The sequence below is a fragment of the Haemaphysalis longicornis genome, unplaced genomic scaffold, assembly GCF_048455015.1.
Source record: "Haemaphysalis longicornis isolate Haplotype H1 unplaced genomic scaffold, Haemaphysalis longicornis Haplotype H1 scaffold_9, whole genome shotgun sequence".
Lineage (NCBI taxonomy): Eukaryota > Metazoa > Arthropoda > Arachnida > Ixodida > Ixodidae > Haemaphysalis > Haemaphysalis longicornis.
The window spans coordinates 37,356,722-37,377,617 of NW_027526460.1; the positions used below are offsets into that span (position 1 = coordinate 37,356,722).

General features: G+C 48.5%; 1 long non-coding RNA gene across 1 annotated transcript in view; it reads left to right on the forward strand.

Annotated features, from left to right (window-relative positions):
- LOC144153653 (uncharacterized) overlaps positions 1 to 20,896 on the forward strand; it is a 70,477-nt gene that overhangs the window by 12,683 nt on the left and 36,898 nt on the right. The gene's annotated exons all lie outside the window — the stretch shown is intronic.

A 20,896-nucleotide genomic window follows, 5' to 3' on the forward strand; every position in this document is an offset into this window, starting at 1 on the left:
TTCATTTCAACTAGTGAGGTCAGCCAGGCAAGCGGCAGGGCTTGGTACGCCAGATGGAGATGACTCCAGTGATGTGGGGTGAATGTCGCAAATTGCGGGGGCGGCAGTGAGAGGGCCAACAAAAATTCTTCAATATGATGTACAAGGAAATGCTGCAATTCATAGCGGAAGCTATGGAAAAAAAGAGTAAGTTACATATTGTCGGTGCGCCACTGACCCATTAGCGATTCCATTTACAGCGCAAAAAAAAACAAAAAAAAACAACAGGAAATGCACAAGCAAGGAAAATACGGGGACTCGCGGCGATTATCGAGTAAAGATTTCACTGGAAAAACGATACCAAATACAGAAAGGGTCGCTTCCTTACATATTATGACGGATAGGGGCAAAACAAGCTTTACATTACCCAGTGTTGCATCATTTATTCGACTAGTACCCATTGAGAACCTACCAACCAGTTACATTTCTGACCGATTCAAGAGACAAACATACAGACGGACATACCACTATTTTTTGTTATCCTATCCTAAGAAAGACGCGTCTTAAAACACAAATTCTTCGAACTCCTCGCCAAAACGTCATTACACCTGTTTAGCGTTTGTGCCGTTCAAATAAACTATTGTAGTGAGCTGCTAGTCAGCGTGATGCGAATATTGCTCACCTGAGTGCTTGATGGGCTTCGAAACATATTCACTTTTTCCTGTAGGAAAAGACGTAATTCTCGTTCTGCATTTCCACGATTTATGAAAAGAAGTTGTGGGACTCCGACGCATATATTGCAATGGCCACTTTTGTTTGGGCATAAAATTAGTAGTCTGTAGCACGTCTACGTCACAGCTAAACAAGCATGGATAGTTATTCACGTCCTCAGAGGGGAATGGGTCATGATGTTCTCTAAGCGTCCATCAATGGGAACCCTTAAAATGGTTTCTATGGACGAGCATCATTCACATGAATTTTCGGCACCGTACACAGCTTCCCGGGCGCTGGCGGCAACGTCCTGTGGTTTCCTCGCGCATAAGAAGAGGGCGGATAATGCGTGTTTGCTCTTCGGCGGACCTTGACAGAGCTTCGCCGATTGAGGGGTCTGCGCTTTGTTGAAACCACCCAGTCATCTCATCATCCTCCTCTTGGCCGGAGAGGATCTGGGCAGTGTGGGCTTTTTTCTCCTGTTAAGCACCACAAATCCGCTAAGTTTGGGGTGTCTATCTCCCGTATGTGTTCTGATGGCGAACGAGAAGGGCACAGACAAAGGCAAGAGAGGGGCGGTTGTAGTGAGTGCCTGCTTCTAAATGGACATAGTTCTGTTGGTATTAGATGCAGAGCATCTGATTCACTCGCCTTGTCCCTCCGGCGTCGTCGTCGTTGTCGTCGGCGTTGTCCACCCCTCCCCCATTCTCCTCGCCGCGCCAGCTGCGCTCTCCGCCGCTCACCCCCTCTCCTCTCCGATAGCGAACACTCTCTCGCGAGGGGCATTGGATGGGATTCAATTGGATTGGCTTGGCTTGGCTTGGATTGGATTGGATTGGATTGGATTGGATTGGATTGGATTAGATTGGATTGGATTTGGATTGGATTGGATTAAAGTGAATTGTGCTACACAGTGAATTGTGAATTGTGCATCTACACAGGGGTTCCCGCGAGGGGCCCGGTGGGAGTTTTTCCTTGCCGGTTTGTTTTCTCGCGACTAGATGGAAATGAGATGCAGTGTTTGTGCGCTGAATTTTTAGGGATACCGAATTTGAGCTCCGATTCACGAGCTCAGATAGCATATTGGCTTTGCATTCAGTTTTCGTTTCTATCACGCTGCACTTCGGTAGTGCAAAGGGGCATTGATTTAGTTCTTGTTTTTTTGTTTTTTTTTTGCAGAAGAGAAAACAAAGATTTGATTTCTATTTTAGTCTCCAATGAAGAACTTATATTATAAAAGCTCTGAGTAAATCGGTGCAGTGGGGACACTCCGTGCAGTAAACGCTGTTTGAAACTACAAGAAGCACTGACAAAGATCAAATGAACGCTGAGAAGTGCTAAAGGGCTTTAGCAGGCTGGGAAATATCGTAAGAATACGCGCTGTGTGTAATCGTTTGCATCGTTAAATTAGATAAAGGCTGTATGAGATGACTAGCAAAACTTTTTTTCCCACGAAACAACTTAGTCTTATTTATTTACGTATTTATTTATTTATTTATTTATTTATTTATTTATTTATTTATTGCACATACTAAGCACCGAGGGACATTACGTAGGAGAGGATTTGCTTACATACCCAGTACATACAATTGAACAATACTTGTGAACATTACATAAAAGGCTCACCTTGAAAGAAAAGGGAGCATATAAAAGGAAGAAGCGTCGAAACAGCAAGAATGCTCAAAGGAAAGCCGTAATAAATTAAGCACAATACCTGGTAATAGAGTTAGCCAGCCGCTCGGTGCTTAATGAGGCCGAGTTTTTTCAGCGCTGTGGATGACTACGCACCGGCAGGTTGAAAAGCGCCAATCAGGTTAACATTACTGGTGCTGTGAGAGAAACCGACGAGTGGTTTGTTACCGTTACTGGCGGCTCAGTCTTGATCAAAGGGATCAGGAGAATGGGGTGTCAACAGCTCAGTTCCTCCAATAAGCACGTGCCACTTTCTTTGTAATCATCATCATCATCATCATCATCAACAAGAGCCTTATTATGAGGCAAACGCAAATTAAACACATTTTCTCCGTGCCCTCCGTTCAGCATGCACCAGGCCCTGTGAATCCTGATTACCGCTGCAGCCACAAGACAAAGCTACTGCTTTTCACTGAACACGTGAATGCTCACCTTCGAAAACCAGTAAACTGGTGGTTACCGGCTTCCATGAAATATGTTAACAGCGTGCGTCTTCTTAGCTGTCACTCTCCCCACTCACCACTGCTCACCCACGTCAAGAACTGGTGATGTCATTGACCACGTGTTCGACAAGAGGATTGTGACGGTGGACGTTTCTCCTTACTTTTCGTATATACCGACTCACTGGCCACTGCTTCATTTTACGTCGATTTATTCCCACCTGTGCGAAGAGTCCGCGTTTCTGGTTATTTTGTTCGTAGGCGGCTTTGACCGGAGCCCGGTGGCTCTCTCTGCTGCGCTGTCGTGCGGCCAGCGTGCGTTAGCTCTTCGCTTGTTTAAGCAGTTATATAGCCTGTGCTCAACACCTCTTCAAACCTAAATGCCACGGTATTAGTTTACATTCATAAACACAAAACCAATGTTTGTTTCTGTTTGAAAAAACACTTCCCGCTTCCCCCTCTCACTTGTACTTGTGGTTTTCCTTATATGTACCATGTAATCCTAACCGCTGAACAGTGTGTACTTGTACAACATGTACCACCAGCGCTGGTGCAGTAAGCCTTCGGTATAACGCAGTCGCTGTATTCCAAATCTCCCGTCATTACGTATGTCATATCTACAGTACCCACTGAAGTCCGTACAGAACACGTTTAACAAAGTCAAAATTCTTACCAAGCCATTGTTCTGCCCCGAGCACTTCGCTAAACGAGGGTTTAATGTAGCTGCACCAGTTATTTGCCTTTAAATATTTAGTTTCTATAGGCACTGTAACGGCAGAAGTGTTTTTTTACAGTCGTTCGATTTCAGTATTCTGTAAACGAGTTTAAAAAGGCGATGCCAAAAATCCAAGCCAGAATACCTGCCCGAAAAACCACTTGCAGTAGTGTATATTTCGCACGTCCGAATGCTTTATGCAGTATGCCTGCTTCGAATGTCCAGTCCAGTCGTCTCCGCTAGTAAGCCTGTCCTTCGTCTTTCGTCTCCATGACTGGCGTCGGGCATGATTGCGTCGGAGTTGTTTTCGATCGGGCATGCCTAATCGAATCAGACGGTCGCGCGTTCTATGGACAAGTGGACCGACGGAATAGACGAAAAAGGAAGGGGAACGAGGGCACGGGACCCAGGGGAGATGGCGCAAAAAAACAAGCCCCGTCTTCAGACTGTTTCTCAGAGACTGTTTCTCAGAGGAGTTCCATGCAGAAAAATCCTTGCCCGAACAGCAACTGTAGTGCTTCTGCATGAACTCCGGTGCATACGATCCACCCGCCTATTTTACGTGGAACTATGGACAGAAGTATTATACAAGGAACCCTACACACACTGTTCTTAGGCACCTTTATAGGCGATTTGTAGTTACGGGCACTTCGCAAGTGCTCTAGTTAGTGAACGCTTACAAGAAGTTGACTGCAGTTCATGATATCAGTGTCTGTGTCTTAATACCTTTCAGGTAAGAAAATGTCGGAAATTACCGCTGTCATTACAGCAGATGCAGCAAGTGCATATTGCCGGTGTGATTAGTATCGACCCGCTCTGGAGTATGCTAAATGTCGCTCCACTGGACCGTGTGTCTGACCAATAAAAAATATTACTTTTATCATGGTTGAAGCAACAGCCATGAAAACACGTGACAGTTTATTTGATAACCGCCATATTTTGGGGCCAATATGAGCTACTGTATTGACAAAGCCACGTACAAAAACTTGCGCGGGGTGACTTTTAGTATAGGGAGTGAAGTGCACGGAATTATCGCAAGGAAGAGTTTGGCAGCCTTCACTGAGGTCGGAGATATCTGCAACAGGAGTGAGTCCTTGTAGAGTCTGTCGATATTATCGATCGACCGGGCTCGTCCCAACCGAAGATATGGTGAGCCTCCCTCCTTTTCGGTTGGCTCGTTCAGTTCCACATTTAACCAGGTCCACTTTTCTCCCTTTCGGAACGATCCTTCGCGTCTGGCCAGGCTGCACTGCTATCTCAACAACAAAAGCGACAAAAATCGTTTTCTCGTTCAGTTTTTCTGTTGTGCGCATAATTTTTCCTCGTGTTTTCTTGAAGTACAAAAAGAAAAAAAAAGAACAAATAAGAGCATTCACCAACTGCAACGTTTATTGGTCACGAAAGTTGAGGTTCGTATAGACTCATATGGGCATATGCTGGGTAGCAAGTTATCTGACTAATTGCGCCACAATATTTCAAGTTTGGAGTGAATTTAAGCACAGCTTATTCATTTTCTGACAAATTAATCACAAGTTCTTGAATGTTAAGCTGTACTTTTTGTGCGCTTAAAAATAAAAGTATAAACCTGCTCTGCACGAAATATTCTGAGAGGCAGCCCTATCAACTAAGAGAGAGAGAGAGAGAGAGAGAGAGAGAGAGAGAGAGAGAGAGAGAGAGACTGATGTCGTGAGGGTAACCTCTGCGAGCAGCTACTTGCGATGTTAAAAGTGCGCAAAGAATTCAGGAATGTTTTTCACAGCTGTCTTGCAAAGACAGCTTGCACAGCTGTCTTGGAGCCAACCGTTTTTTCGGACTCCAAAGATTGCTAGTTTCACCGTCATTACTCGGTGAAGCACAGGTAAGGTGTCACACCATACCCATGTCCATAATGCCCATACTATGGCCTTTAAGGGTAAAAGAAACGCGGCCGTAAAGAGTATACCCTTGCTATTTTCACGGCTATAATTCCATGCTGTAGGTAAACCAATCAATCAATCAGTGCATTTCAGTCAACCAGTCAAATGCGCACCGTTTTTTTTTTTGTGATTAATCTCTAATCACGGGAAAACGGTGTGAGAAATGTTTCCCGTCTATTTACCTGCGCCCAGCTGCTCACGAAAGAATACGCCCGCTGCCTTAATTTTGCCTAAATCAGACTTCTGTTATTACTTTTTAGTTTTTTAATACGAATGGCTGTTCAAATGTTAAGATAACGAGGAAGAGGGCTTCCCAGAAGCCCACCGAAAAACTGGTTAGTGCTGCCGTTTGCCGCTCGTCTCTTTTCCAAACTGGCATCTGCTTACTACCGCTGTAAACGTGGCCCCAAGGTTTTCGTAGCCAGTTTTTCTACACACGAGGAGTGCATTTCGAACTATAACGTATAAACGAGTACACGCTGAAAACGACAAGCTCGCTGGTTTTGTTTCCACGCATTCCGTTTGAACGGAGCGCGGGGCACAAAACGCCCGCCGCACATAGGATATTAACCGCACAGCACTGCTCTGTGTTGTCGGCTTGGGCTTCACGGAAATGGAAACTGTGACGCCAGTCAAAACATGAGAGAAATGAAATGTAAATATGTTGTAGCAGTAGAAGAATACAGGGAGGAGCAACCAATCAGCATCCCGCATAAAACTGGGACGCGCGTAGGCCTGCGTGCATTTATGCGCGTTCTCTCACCGGAGATGGAAAGTAAACAGGGCTGTTTACGTTTGCGAGCTCGGTGGAGTTGGTTTTCTGTGGGATAGAAAAGAAGTGAGGAGCCTCTGTGCAAATCTAGGCACAAGAGCATGCGGGTAGCTGTGCAAATTTCGGCGTCACTCGCTTATTCGTCAAAGTTTTGACGACACAAATGAAGAAAGAAAAATAGAAACACCTCCAACAGGGCGACAGCACCAACGTATTACTTCTCCCGAATTCCCCTCACTGCCTTCCTCCCTTCCCTAAAATATAGCGAACTGGTTGATATTTTTTTTAACACTCATTAGTTCTTAATTTTCGACCGCCGAAGAAGTCTCTCTTTACACAGTTCGGTTTTCTTGATAGCAATAGAACCCGCCGCGGTGGCTCAGTGGCTAAGGCGTTGCGCTGCTGAGCACGAGGTCGCGGGTTCGATTCCCGGCCGCGGCGGCCGCTTTTCTGATGGAGGCGAAAAGCAAAAACGCCCGTGTGTACGAGATTTCGGCGCACGTTAAAGATCCCCAGGTGGTCAAAATTAATCCGGAGCCCTCCACTACGGCGCGCCTCATCGCCTGCGTTGCGTCGGCGCGTTAAACCCTACAATCAATCAATCAATCAATTGATAGCAATAGACCCTGCAAATCGGTCTAGCATCCAGTTGGTCTGTGCTTTATGGCCAAAGGTTATGGGCTGGGAAACCGAGAGAATTGTTATCCGACCCACAGGAATTATATGACAGCGCATCAAACTTGTTGTCCGGCCACTCCACAAGAAGTCGTGGCAGAGTGCTTATCATTCCATCCCGGGAAGTAGTATTGCCGGAGTTCAGCCACACGTTTTCTTTTTCAAATCTATGCACAGGAGGCCTAACTCACTCTCAAGTGAAATTTTTAGGGGCGAAGCACCTTAGTTGGGCCGAGCTGTTGGCTTCTCCTGTCGTCGTCTCCCGTAGTGACGTTGCTAAAACATCGGGGCACTCGGTTGATTGATTGATTGTCAGCTTTAACGCGCCGACGCAACGCAGGCGATGATGCGCGCCGTAGTGGAGGGCTCCGGATAAATTTTGAACACCTGGGGATTTTTAACGTGCACCGAAATCTCGTACACACGGGCGTTTTTGCTTTTCGCCTCCATCAGAAAAGCGGCCGCCACGGCCGGGAATCAAACCCGCGACCTCGTGCTTAGCAGCGCAATGCCTTAGCCACGGAGCCACCGCGACGGATTACCGGGACACTCGTTTTACAACGCATCGTGCTAGCATGCAACGCGTGCTTAAAAGAACCCACCGGGACACTCCTTTTAACGCCTCGCGCTATAAGGCTTTGTGCTTTAAAGAGACGACTTTTACAGCAATGCTGTATACCTCTATCCCCTACGGTTTAATCTGCATGGGCAAAAACGCCAAGGCGCCAAGGCCTACGACACCGAGCGCTGAGCATCGAAACCGCGTTATGGATGATAAGGTGCCTGTGAACAATGGGACCCCCCCCCCCTCTATGTGTTCCTGGAAAAGGTTATGTTTGCAGATTATCTTTGAAGGGGAGGCAGGATCTAGTGACACTAGCCAAGCGCAAGCAGCAAGCCCGCCGAGACGACGAGAAATATTTCACACCCTCCGTGTCGAAATTCCTTCCCGAAATTGGTTTCTCTTTTAACATGCTGCAGTGTGTGACACAAGGACAACTTACGGCCAGTCTCTCATTTAATTGCTTAAATTTCGTTCAACGCAACAGAGGGCGCCACCGCTTCAGCAGGCGGGCGATTGCTTCTCCCACCGGCGCTTCTCCAGCGCCAAATCAATGCGCACCGTGTGGGAACAGAGAGACTTACAATCCTTGAATACACTTATACACTGCATGCTTCGCCCCTCCCCAGGTTTCTCGTTAGTGGTGATGGCCCTGTACTTCAATAGCATGTAGTACTTAAAACATCCTCTCATATCTGACAGTTTTGCGGTGTAATTTTGGGCTTCGATTTCTCTTAAGCTTTTCTGTCATTTACAATCCTGTTGATTGAGTTTCAATGATGCCTTCAGGATGCGAGCACGCAGTATTTGGCATCGCTGTCTTGAACATGTCGACAAAACATTTTGCGCTCAACTGTTATTTTTGGCATTTGTGTTTGGTTGGCATTTCTTTCTTTTCATCGCTGTAGCTGCATCTCACTTGCAAGTATTTCAGGTAGTAATTTCGAACTTGTGATAACGGAGTGACCCGCCATTTACGTTTCTAACATAGTAGAAACTTTACGAATAGATCCTTCAGTCAATCCACCGGACATTTGATTAAGAGCTGCTGTTCCAAGATTTCGTGGGTTTCCTTCAAAGAGCTTCCTCGAGTGGTCAAAGTTTGCTTTAATCCTATTTTCGCCCCCCAAACTCTCACGTCGCATCGTATACTGCGTATAAACAACGAGGTACGACCTCTTCTTCAATAATCAGCATTTTTGGAAATGCATATGCATTATAACTTGTCTTTAATATTTCCCCCGAACTGCTTTCCGTTACTTCTACTGAGCATTCCTTACTATAAAAAAGTGCATGCCTCAAACTGGCCTACTGTAGATGGCGCTTGCCCGCATTGACAGATTTTACTCTGCAACGACTCACCTTGCAATTGATACGGACAGATTGGCAAAACCTGAGTACGGTTCCGTCACCGCACTGAAGGTCGACCTTGTGTGTGTCCCCGTTTTGACACTCCATGGCGAACGATGAAGACAACTTTGGGACTGCGTGCTGATGCGCTACTGAAACTTTGAGACGTCATCGGTTCATGGCACCCAAATGGCGGGGGAACACGGCATACAAGGGCCTTGGCGTCATTTCTCCGTAACTCCGGCCTGAACAAACTCTGTGAATCTTTGCCCTAACTTTACTACTGCGTGTGTGCTGTGGCCGTGCCCCTGCATCTCTCAGTTTCTGTGTGCTTATCTGCGTTTCTTAGTATTTGTATGAGCTCTTGTATATTCGCTTCCTTTCGCTCCTTTTCGCCCCTCTCATGTTCATATGGAGTAGCAAGCCAAGCTCGTTGCCAGGCTGACATCTCTTTATCATTAAATGCATCGCAATAGTGAGACACCCGACGTTCGCACCAATGTTCACGAATCATCCTAAAACCCAAGAGCAGCAGCAACCCTTTACACTAGCCCAATCATCGCCGCCAACCACACAGAAACAACAGTAAAGCCACGGTTAGACCTTATGGTCTGGCAGTGGAATTGCCACAGCTACGACAACAAGATGGCGGTGTTACAACAGCACGTAGCAGCCGTCAACAAGAAACCAGACGTAATTATGCTCCAAGAAACGGTCACGAAGACCCCGTCTCTTCCCAGGTACAAAACACACATCAGTCTCACAGAGGGTGCGGGGTGTGTGCACCCTAGTCCGCAAAGGGTTCACTTTCGTGGAACATAAAGTCAATCAAGGAAGAATCAAGGCCCAATACACCTTCATTGAAATTATCCCGAGAAAGCAACGCAAGGGCAGCTTATTCCTGCTCAACATCTACAGTAACCCCAAGCACCCACTTCAGAAGTTTGGTTCGCTGTTTCATCAAGCAAGCACGCGTGCCAAAGACAGCATGCTCGTGATCGGTGGGGACTTCAACGCGGCGCACACGGCGTGGGGTTACGTCCGCGACTCGATCAAGGGAAGAGATTTGTTACAAAGCTCTCTAGACAGTAACTGCGCTCTCATTGCGTACCCAGCCAACCCCTCCAGGATCGGCAACTCCGTAGCACGAGCTACAACACCAGATCTTACTTTTGTCAAGAACGATCCTTTTGGAAAGATCACGTGGAAGAACACCGTAGTCGACCTAGGCAGCGACCACTACATCGCGGAAATAACGATACCCGGCCAGCTCCGGGGTAACACCACGCAACACAAATGGACGGCCTGGGACAGTTTCCGCCAGAACCAGCCCAAGGAACGTACCGCTATTGAAGACATAGGTGAGTGAACCGCCGAGCTCCACGAAGCTGTGCAGTCGGCAACCAAGACGATCAAAACGAACGAGGAGATCGTCGCCATGGGAAGCCGCCTGGCCCACCTGATCGAGGCTAAGCGTTCCATCCAAGCGCGCTGGAAGAAGCAACGACTGAATCGCAAGTTACGCAAAAGGTGGCCGAATTAAATCCGGCCATCAAAATACTCTGTAAGGTCTTGTGCCGGCAACAGTGGAATGAGGTATGCAACAAGGCGGACGGGCAGTTACACCGAGGATGCACTTGGAACCCCATACGCCACTTGCTCGATGAAACCAAAACCATGACCCATCAGCGCGACCGCATCGCCAAGCTCATGAATACGGCGGTACAGCATCAAGGCAAGGACACAGTGATCGAGAAATTGGAGGACAAATATCTACCCCCTACCCCCATGGAGAGCCACCCACCGTATACTGAGGGTCGCCCAACGCGTCGCTCGACCGGGACATCACAGTGGCCGAGGTGCGGACCGCGCTGCACGAGCTCAACACTCGCTCAGCAGCGGGTGCGGACCTCGTTACAAACAAGATGCTGCGGAACCTCGACGACGCGTCGATCGAGTCCTTAACCTGGTATTACAACGAGTGCTGGCGGTCGGGCAAGCTACCCCGCCAGTGCAAATATGCGCAAAGACGAACCTGATCCCGAAACCGGGCAAGCCACCGGACACGAACAACCTCCGCCCCATCTCGCTCACGTCAAGCGTGGGCAAGGTGCTGGAGCACGTGATCGCGAACCGATAGCAGGACTACCTCGAGAAAGAAGGCCTTTACCCGGACTCAATGGTCGGCTTCCGGCACAAGCTCAGCACGCAAGACGCCATGCTGTAGATTAAGGAAGAAATTATAGACAAGGGAATCACGCAAGACAACAATGTAATCCTCGGCCTGGACCTCCAAAGCGCCTTCGCTAAAGTGAAACAGTCGACTCGGCAAGTCTCCAAACTAAATATGGGCGAAGCCAGCTACAATTACATCAGGGACTTCCTCACGGATCGAATGGTGGAGCTCCACGCGGGGGACCTCAAACTCAAAGAGAAGAAGCTCGATGGCACAGGAACACCGCAGAGGTCGGTTGTCTCGCCACTGCTCTTCAACCTCGTCATGATCGCAGTGGCGGAGGCGCTGGCAGAGACGAACGTCCGTCATACAATCTACGCTGACGACATCACCCTGTGGGTTGCCGGTGGTAGCGACGCCTATATCGAGAACCAGCTGCAGGCGGCGGTCACTGCCATCGAGCAGCACCTCACGGGCACGGGCTTGGTCTGCTCGCCAAGTAAGCCGAGTTTTTAGTGATATCACCGAGACGCAAGGGCAAGATCCCCCAAAGAGACTGCGACCGCATCAAGATCGTCACCGCGTCGGGACAGCGAATTCCCGAGGTGGAAAGAATCAGGGTCTTGGGTATGCTAATCAGCAGGAACAGCTGCAATGGCGAAACTCTGGACAAGCTCAGCGGCAAGGCGCCGGAGGCAAGCCGCCTAATACACCGAGTCTCCACGCGCAGAGCGGAAATGAAAGAGGACAGCCTCTTGCGCCTCATCCACTCCTTTGTCATAAGTCATGTAATATACGTGGCTGCCTACCACAACTGGCGGGTCACGGAAAGCAACACGATCAACGCGCTAATACGCAAGTCTTACAAGGCGGCACTGGGCCTCACGGGGACCATGAGCACGGCACGCTTACTTCAACTCGGCGTGCACAACACCCTCGAAGAGATCGAGGAGGCGCAGCTGACTGCACAGCTAGAGCGCCTCTCAGCAACTAAGACGGGACGCCAGATACTCAAGACGCCGGGTTACAATCCCCGAGCACCGGACCGGCAGTCGAGCGACATCGGCGAAGATGCACGGGCCCACATACGAGTGGACCCGATCTCCAAGAACGTCCACCCAGAATACAACAAGTAGCGGCGAGCGGCGCGGGCCAAGACCCTCATCGAACAACACGCCAAGGACGAGCACCCGCGTTACGTCGACGCGGTGGAGTACCAACGAGAATGTTTCGTCGCCGTGGCCGTCAAGTCTACCACGCGGGTACCACGACAGCGGCAGCCAGCGTGCGGTGCACGGACGCCACGGACGCCGAGGAGGTCGCCATCGCTCTGGCGATCTCCGAGGTTGAGTGTCGCACCGTGCTCAGCGACTCAAGAACCGCCGTGCGCAACTTTGATTAGGGTCGAGTGTGCGCCGAGGCGGCCGCCATCATCGGGAAGACCAAGCTTCAAGACAGAGAAGTCCGCATCAAGAGGGTCCCGGCGCACATGGGCGAGTGCGCAACTACGTCCAACCACAACGAGACGGCTCACTCGGAGGCGCGTGCCCTTACCTTCCACTCCCCCGAGACCGACCGTCCGTGGTGGTTCGAGAGCAAAGACCGCCTAGCAAGCTACACGGAAATCATCAAGGCCTACCGCCTAGCTCGACGGGTAATGCCACCCCCCCTCCCACCAAGGACTGAGCCGGGAGGAGGCCGTGTTGCTAGGCAGCTTCAAACCGGATCCATCCTCGCACCGGCAACGGTGCACGTGATACACCCTGGACTTTATTTGAGGAGTCTGTGCAAAGTGTGTAAAGTGGGTCTGGCAGACCAGTGGCAAATCTTCTGGGACTGTGTCCGGTTTCCAGACGAAGAGAAATCAGAGAATCATCCGCCGAAACTCCAAGAAGCAGTGCGCAGTAACGACAAGGACGTTCAACTTTGGGCCGTCCAGCAGGCCCGGGATACGCTCGAAAAACACAGACCAGGCGACCCGGCAGCGGGGTGCGTTGGCGCTGTGCAGAGTAACAGCAAACCCTCGGTCGACGCAAGGCCCGCGTTGCGGCAAGTGAAAACCGTCGTTTTGCAGGCATTAATAAAGTTATACCTAACCTAACCTACCTCCAAGCACAGAATTGCAGACAAAAAGCTAAATTTCAAGCGCAAGATGTAAACCCTCTTCCTTATCCTTCCGTCCCTGCCTTAAACGCTGCTCTATTTTTCTGCATGACACGGAAAGGATGCAAGTGGTGGTTTCCTACCGAGGCGAGGCTCCGTCACCGCAAAAACATGAGTTTCGCTCTGTCGTCCTCGAATTCCGAAGCAGCCGCGGACTTGCGGGTGTCTCGCTTATTCTTCCCCTTCTTAAGCCGGGCGGCGTCGGAACAAATCTACCCTTGGAGGTTCGTAGACGCCACGCTTCCAAGTTCCCAACAAGAGTGCCGCGTGTGATATGCCCGAGGTTGCCACCGTATGTTGGAGCGGAATGGTGCCCACCCTTATTTGTTCCGCGCATGCAGCCGCTTCAGTGAGGAGGCGCTCGATTCCATGCCGGCTGTAAAAAGGGCAAGTACGGTGCTCAATTCCTCTTCTCCATCCTCTCGTGGGCGCTAAACTTCCAGCGTCGTTCGTGCGGGGTCGCCGCTACTTGGCTTTTGCCTCATTGTTTCCTCTCAAACTGGTTTGTATCTCGCGAACACTTGAGCCGCTAAGCCCCACTTTGAGCCCCACTTTGAGCCCCAGCGACCGCAAGCTTCGTAAGCAGCTTGAGGATTCCAGTGTTTTTTGCTGGGATTTTCTATTCGTTTTGTATCGTTTTTCCGAGGGAAACCGGGACCAGAGTTTCCCAGATTGTCTGCTTATCAAGAATTTTTGCCCGCGTAACGCATGCCTTTGTGCGTAGCTTGAAATCTCGTTTCTTTTGGGGGTCATGGCCCTTCTAAAGTAATGACAATATATGCGGTTCTTCACGCGTTTAGGTATATTTATGGCAAAGTTCCTCAAGTAAAAACAACAAATTCACTGTTGCATTGCATCAGTTTGTGCGTCTTGCAGTTTAGATTAAAAATACGAAGACGTTCGAATATCCGAGGCGACAGCGCGGGGTTAAACCGGGCTCATTGTGAAAACAGCTTACGGTAGGCCGACACATTGGCCACGAGCCCGCTTTCCAGTGGAAACAGATTTTGGCGAACTACCGACAGACTGAGGGCAATCACAAACTTCTCTTCTAAATTCTTACGTGAGGACATATTTAGTAATGGGAAAAAGGCGTAGTCACGAATTGCATGCCTTTGGGCGTGCCTTTGGGTGTGCCTAATTCTCTTACTTTTTTCTATGTATCACCGAGCCTATACTTTGGTTCTATGACCAAACTTACGTCACGGTGCGAGAGATGCTAGGAGCATGTAGCAGCAAGGTGCTGGCTATAGTCTAAAAAGATGAGCCAAGGAGATTTAGGGCGTGTCTTTCGGCTACCGCCTTTGCCAGAGGGGAGACATCGCGTTCGGTTGTTGACATGTTGATCTAGGCGTCTTGCAGGGGAGTCTAAATCTTCGACTCCGCGCAGGCCCAATACAATTTCCGTCACCGCAAGGTCGAAGCCCATTCTAATTTAGGGGCACAGCACATCTCTGCGGAAATTCCGCCATCTGTTTTGTAGAGATTTACCGCTTGGTACCGCGGTCGCCTAAAGCGGGTGGGTTCATCCCCAGTATACGGAAGCTTCCGCGGCTGAGCCTCGCTAAATCCTCGCCCAGAATTTTCGATACCCGGTGCTGCCAGGTATTGCAGTGCGAGCCTCTGCCGGTGAGCGAGTGGACGTGACGTCGTATCGCTTGCTTAGATTTGTTTACTTGGCAACGAGCCGTGGCTCGCAGCTTCTGCAGGTATTTTTTCTGCGAAAGTTGGGTGGGTTCTGGTGATTTGCCATGAACGACATTTGGTTCTTTTGTGGTTATTCAGCTGTTTTTTACTCCTATTTTCTTGTGTTTTCTGCCTATTCAGCGCAATTCCACCACCTCGTGTCCAACGCTCTTGCGTTATTTATGCAGGGTTTTACGTAATGTAATTTTTAACGAGGTCTGAAAGTAACGCGGGAGGAACGCGTCAGTAGCGCGTAAGTAAAACCAAGTAACGCGGGAGTGAAGCTCACGCAATAATAATTCAGTGCTTGTGCCAGGAGAAAAAAATCGACCAGATGAAATCAAAGAAATGAAAGAATATAGCTATCCCACATTCAGAAGTACCGCGAAAGTTGTACATGTTAGCTTATGAACAGAATATAGAATAGAATGAAGACGGAAGCGAAAGGCAAATTAATTAATTGGACTGAAAAGGCGTGAAACTGGGTCCAAAGCTCGTTTGAATGTTGTCTGCCCCGTTGGGAGCCATCATCTACCGACAGCACAATGCTCGGATTTAGCAAGTAGTTTAGCCCCCTTTTAATTGCACTTCGATCGACGGACAGAATTGGATTTGCCTAAAATTATCTTGTGACCCTTAATTGCTCGCTTGAGTCGTTACCGTCGTCCCTTCGCTGCGCTCTTATCGTCAACAGCCAAATGGGCGTCAGGAAGATCAAACCACACTAACAAAAAAATGGCCTCCAATGCACGCTGTGAACCCGTTTGTACGGCGACGCCAAACGAGAGCGAGACACAAAACTGGATTCACCAGCCGCAGTTCAAGCGAGTGCTAAGAACGAAATATGACGTTTGTGATTTGTGGTTTAGCATACATCTAAGTTATTAGCTTAGAGAAAATTGGAAGATGTAGGGTTTTATCGTAGCAGGTAAACATAGGGCTTTCAGTTTCACGGTGTCTTTGCTATGCTGCAAGAATGGCCTGGAAACGTTAGCTTCATGTTATTTTTAATTGAACTGCGACTGAAAGTTACTAGTGACACCCGTTAAGATAAAACCAACGTCGCACATTTTTCTAATAGTTTCTGTACGACCCAATACATCGCAGTTTTCTGCAACCGTACTCCCTCGAATTAACCGGAAAAACGCGATTGTTTACAACTCCTCGGTTAACTAATTAAAGTAAATAAAACTGGGGTGTAATTTTCGAGTTCACTTAGCGTCCAATCGAGTGTTTTTTTAATTATCTATAATAAATTGACAGCTACATATCGTGTGCTTTGTTACATATCGTGTGCTTTGACAGCTACATATCGTGTGTTGGCTTTGTCCGAAAACGTAATCTCCTGAAGGACTTGCCACAATCTCGGGAACCGAGCACTTTAAATCTATGTAAAACATACACTGGTAAATTAAGCACAACGGCTATCTAAAAAACTCCCACCTCCCCTCGCGGGAACCTCTGTGTAGATGCGCCGCATAGGCGGAGCGGCGAAGGGACCGCGTTTTATAGCGCGCATAACGTTGAGGGGACTGCGTAAACCGGTCCCAGTCGATGACGACGTTGGCGTACTTGTAAAGCGGCGTGGACTCTAGGTGTTTGAGCCAAGCATGGATGTTGCTTCGCCGGAGAACGGCAGACCGGTTATTATATACGCAGCGCGCCCGAGGGAGAGAAAACCGTGGAAGAGAGAGTAGTACTACACATGCGCCGGCCCCAGCGCGTCTGCCGCGGCTATGACGCAACGTGCTGCGGCTCTGACGCAACACAATCCACTTTAATCCAATGCAATCCAAATCCAATCCAATTAAATCCCAGCCAAGCCAATCCAATCCAATCGAATCCAAGCCAATCCAATCGAATCCAATCCAATGCCCCTCGCGAGAGAGTGTTTGCTATCGGAGAGGAGAGGGGTGAGCGGCGGAGAGCGCAGCTGGCGCGGCGAGGAGAATGGGGGAGGGACGGACAACGCCGACGACGACGACGCCGGAGGGACAAGGCGAGTGAACCAGATGCTCTGCATCTAAAAAATACAAATTTTCGTGGCAGGCCCTGCGTTTTATATGAGAGCAATATTTTCATCCCGTGTGGGCGCATATTCTCTTGTGCGCTGAGATGTTATATGTATACACGAGAGATTTTTCGCAGCTACGAAATCCTTAATTGTGCTGCATTTAAGTCCTCTACATCACATCAGTTGGCATTTTTACTTTTTTTTACGGCCACTGCAACAAAGCAGCGTCATTGATCACCTGGTTAACCAGAACACGGAGGCATTTTTTTTTTCTGCCTCACTCACTCGCGCGAACAAAAACAGGAGGCGGTGGCAGCCCCGTTGCCGCCATTTTCTTCCTCTTCAATGAGCGGAATGTTCGCATCGACCTGGAACTAGTTAATCGCCGGTTGTTTAACCGATTACGAAACCTTCGAACGGAGGGCGCTTCGTCAATATAGGAGGTACCGGCTGGGCTTCGGGGCGTTCTCTGCTATACGTGAAAAACAAAATGACCGCAAAGGCCACTATTCGGCGCTCTAAATATTATGGTTTCAGAACCATAAGTTCATCGAGGAGCCGAAAGCAGACCTTTTAATGCAGCCTTCTTCCGACACTTAATTTTGTGGGGTTACGGGCTCATACATGATTAACTCTTCAGTGGCTTAATGAGCAGGTTGCATAAGATGTTCTTCAGGAATCCTCATTCAGCGAGAGACTGGACGAACGTCTTTTAATGGGTCCTCGTGGAGTATGCCGTCTGAGCACTGGTGCGCCTCAGTTGATCGGTATTGAAACGGGAAGCAGGAGTAAAGTAGGAGGAAAGTGAATTAACAGTTTGACGAGCATGACCGAATAAAAAGGGCCAGTCAAATCAGAAAAAAGAGCGCAGAAGCTCTCACGCTCTCTGCATGATTGTCGATAGGTTGGGTTACGGGGATCGGGAAGAGGTCGGGATCAGTAATGTACGGGGAGGAATTGAAGCAAAAAAGGAGCGGCATGGGGGCGGCGAAGACGCTCTGTTGTTTTTTGTTTCGTTTTTGTTTTGTTTTTGGCTCCTCAAAAATCGTCGCTGCCACCGCCATTTCTTGAATTCGATTCCTTAGTTCCACCCGATGGCTCCTTTCATTTCTTTCCACTCCAGATGTGGCACCGTTTTTGTACTCTTCGCCTTATTGAAATGCTCATATTTTTACCACAGGGGCCGTTGTTTAAGGCATTTTCTTTTTTGACCAGTCTACTAAAGAGAAATCAATTTTGTGACGCTCTTGATTTCTTACCTTTTGTTTTTATAGCACCACAAGGGCGAAAATGAGGAACGAATATCCGGCACATGCTTTCTACGACTTTTGTTTGAGGATGCGGCTGGCAGCGTGAACTAAGGTGCATGCAGAAGAGTTTCTAACTTCTCCTAATCGCAAAGAGGGCGGCTTTCCGCACCTTCGTTCTAGACAGCCGACAATACACTGTGCAATATACACCATTTTCCTTGCTAGAGGTGGGCGCCGCCATTTGCTTTTTCTGACCAGACGCTAGCGCCGTCTATGAAGCGACCGCCGAAACCTCCGGGCTGGGCTGTTAAGTGCGCCGTTCTTTGCGTGCGCCTGCTCGGTATCCGTGCATTATCGAGTGAACCGTAGTGGTTTGGAGTTAAGTTAGCGGTTGTAGTGCTTGTGTGTGTGTGTGTTCTGTTTTGTTTTCATCATCTGCGGACGGATTTTAGGTCCTAATTTGCTGCCAGAGCGGGAAATTCCGACCCCGGCTGTTGCGAGCAGCAGTAGCAGTGTGGTGATGGTGCCGGTGGTGCTCCGCAGTTCCGCGATGCAAACGTACCGGTATGGCACCGACTGACATAGAAATCGATATCAGGGAGTAAATACGTGTTTTCAATGCCACCGTGCTTGTTATGTTCACCGATTAATCATGTTTACGGAAGCGCGGACGTCGAATGCGGAGCGCGCACAGCATATGTGGGTCACGGTGATCCGTGCTCGCGATGGACTTTCGACGAGGCGATTGCTACGCTGTTGACATTGCAATGCAATATAATCTTTCTTAACTAGACTTATGATGGTTACTGACGAAACGAAATTACCCGGGCGGGAAAATAACACGACCGCACAACCATTCAAATTACTATTCGAAGGTTGAGCAAAAGGGTTGACGTTCGGGCGAGTTAATATTGGTTGATCATGATCGTGATCATGATTGACCTAACTCTGCGCAGCGCATGTGGCCTGTCGCTCGGAGCCCACCTTTGTGAAACCGCTGCTTGCACCACAAATGCTTTACGCGACCAGCAGTAACTGTTTTGTAATTGTAATACTTTAGATTCCGTGGCAACGCAAAAGGATTAGAAGCTTTTCCTTTGACCGTGTTGTGAACAGGTTGAGCTATTTTCCAAATGCAGCGTTCACGCGTATCTCGAACTGCGTTTCCACATTTGGCTGCCTGCTTATCCTGCAATCGACTAGCAGTGTGCGATGGAGAAAGTTATCCTTTCATATCGTTTGGCAGTGTAATGCGTTGGCCTGAAAAAAAGTAAACAAAACGCCGTGATTTTAAAGGTTAGATTAGATGAAAAGGGAATTGTTTAATGCCAATCGGCTGTAATGACCAAACAATATATGGTATTTTAAATTGACTACAAGGAACCAGAAGTTATTGTAGTGTTGTATTGTTGTATTGTATCGGCGCTCGTGAAAGATCCCCAAGTGGTCAAAATTAACCCGCAGCCCTCCACTACGGCGCGCCTAATCACCCATGAAGCGTCGGGGCGTTAAACACCATAATGAATGAATCAATCAATCAACCAACCAATCAATGCTGTATTGTAAAGGATAAAGTTGCTTCTAACATTTCAGGGGGTTCCGTTCCCTGTCGCAGCTTTGCGTGTGATAAATGGATTTTGCTCCGTCTGTTTGCCGACCAAGTGCACCCAACAAACCCTGGAGTTGGTCGTTGGTACAAAGTCGTTGCGATTTATCAACGGAATCCACCGATATGTCAACTAGGTGTGCGTTGGGAAGCGATGCCGCAAAAACACGCCGCAACCGCACTGCATTTTCTCCATGCAGTGTCGTGCGCATGCGTGCTGTCAGCGACTGTTTCTCGCTTTCTCTGGTTGTTCTATAACCCACCACCGCTCAGTGCTGACCAAGCGACGTTTGCGCCTTGAACGGCATCGCAGCATTGGCTAAAACAGTTGAAAGTTCCGCAAAAACTAAGCACACGGTGCGAAATACTCCTGACCTACGCAGCGGAGCACAACGCGCCGAGCGACGTTAACAGCCCAGCGCGCTCAGGCAACGCTGGTCGGCCGCCGAGAGAACTGGTTTGAGAGTATTTTCCCCCTTTCCCGGCTGCTTATGGAAAATGGTGTATAGCGACAAATTAGAGGGAGAGTACGGATGTGTAAATTTAACCGTGAGAGCCGCTTTCTTAATTACCTCCACAGAACGAGATTGGGTTCATTTTAGGCCCCTTCACTTGTATCTAAAAAAACAGGAGCAGCTGTTCTTTGTTGTTTCTCTAATGCCATAAATGTCTATTTATGTGTTTCCTCTACGTGTTTGGAATTACAATCGCGCAAAAACTCGGGGTGAGTGCCTTTGCTTTGTCAGTAAGCTTTGGCTTCACCACATCGTGTTTTTCCAAGCGCATGCAGATGCCTGCCATGAATTGGAAGCTGCGCCTAAAAATTAGAAGTCATTCCTTTCAAACGAGGTGGACGAACAGCGAAGCTGCATAAAATACACATCACACGCAGGATTTTAGAATCTACTTCTCTTCAGTTTTCTCCTCTATCACCTTGAAAGTCACTATGTATACGTAATGACGTAATGAAAATTGCAAGTACCGGAATTTTATTCTAGTAGATATACACGGGGTTGCGTTGTCCTCCCATAGTTAAGAGTAGATGGGCAATATATTTAACGTGAAGCCTTCACTGCAAACTCATTGAGCTGATTGAGCTTGAGCTGCTTGAGCTGTAATTTTTGTTCGGAAAGCTTTGGTAAAACAAGAAATGGAGCTGGTTTCCGTTTCAGTTTCATTTTTGTTTGCA